This window comes from Bombus affinis, unplaced genomic scaffold, assembly GCF_024516045.1.
Source record: "Bombus affinis isolate iyBomAffi1 unplaced genomic scaffold, iyBomAffi1.2 ctg00000200.1, whole genome shotgun sequence".
In the NCBI taxonomy this organism is placed as follows: domain Eukaryota; kingdom Metazoa; phylum Arthropoda; class Insecta; order Hymenoptera; family Apidae; genus Bombus; species Bombus affinis.
Genome location: NW_026108904.1, coordinates 228,825 through 230,000, shown reverse-complemented (window position 1 = coordinate 230,000; position 1,176 = coordinate 228,825). Strand labels below are relative to the sequence as shown.

At 56.8% G+C, this 1,176-nt stretch overlaps 1 pseudogene; it reads left to right on the top strand.

The window, feature by feature from the left end:
* The window catches only part of LOC126927696 (large subunit ribosomal RNA), a 2,909-nt pseudogene extending 1,957 nt beyond the window's left edge, over positions 1-952 (top strand).
* The last annotated feature ends 224 nt before the right edge of the window (positions 953-1,176 follow it).

Below are 1,176 nucleotides of genomic sequence, written 5' to 3'. Positions count from 1 at the left end.
GATCATACAAATTGCAACAAACAAATAAAAATTGAGCGAAAGAAACACACCCATTGGGCGAAAGGGAATCCGGTTCCTATTCCGGAACCCGGCAGCGGAACCGCATACCATTCGGGCCCTCGTAAGAGTGTTCGTCGGGGTAACCCAAAATGACCTGGAGACGCCGTCGGGAGATCCGGGAAGAGTTTTCTTTTCTGTATAAGCGTTCGAGTTCCCTGGAAACCTCTAGCAGGGAGATAGGGTTTGGAACGCGAAGAGCACCGCAGTTGCGGCGGTGTCCGGATCTTCCCCTCGGACCTTGAAAATCCAGGAGAGGGCCACGTGGAGGTGTCGCGCCGGTTCGTACCCATATCCGCAGCAGGTCTCCAAGGTAAAGAGCCTCTAGTCGATAGATTAATGTAGGTAAGGGAAGTCGGCAAATTGGATCCGTAACTTCGGAATAAGGATTGGCTCTGAGGAGCGGGGCGTGTCGGGCTTGGTCGGGAAGCGGGTTTGGCTGACGTGCCGGGCCTGGGCGAGCTGAACGGGACGCGGCGTATCTCTCTCTCGGGGGGGATATCGTCGCGCACCCCGGATCCGAGCTCGGTCCCGTGCCTTGGCCTCCCGCGGATCTTCCTTGCTGCGAGGCTTCCGTGGCGGTTTTACCGTCGCGGTCGTTCTCTTCGGCCGCCATTCAACGCTCAGCTCAGAACTGGCACGGACTAGGGGAATCCGACTGTCTAATTAAAACAAAGCATTGCGATGGCCCCCAAGGGTGTTGACGCAATGTGATTTCTGCCCAGTGCTCTGAATGTCAACGTGAAGAAATTCAAAAAAGCGCGGGTAAACGGCGGGAGTAACTATGACTCTCTTAAGGTAGCCAAATGCCTCGTCATCTAATTAGTGACGCGCATGAATGGATTAACGAGATTCCCTCTGTCCCTATCTACTTCCCGCAGGGAGGGCTCGCTTTGCGAGCCTATGGGGGCTGGCAAACCCACGTTCCCGCAGCCAGGGGGACCGTCGGGACAAGCGTCCCGTTACGTGAGTCCCTATGTACACCGCAAGGAAGGTTGCCGGCGGAGAGAGGCAGCCTCACTCTCTCCAAGGGGCCTTGGGTAGTAGCGCACCCACGATCCTGATGCCAAGGGTGGGACCGTCGGGGAAAGTTCAGGGTTTGTAGGCGCCCTGTAAGCC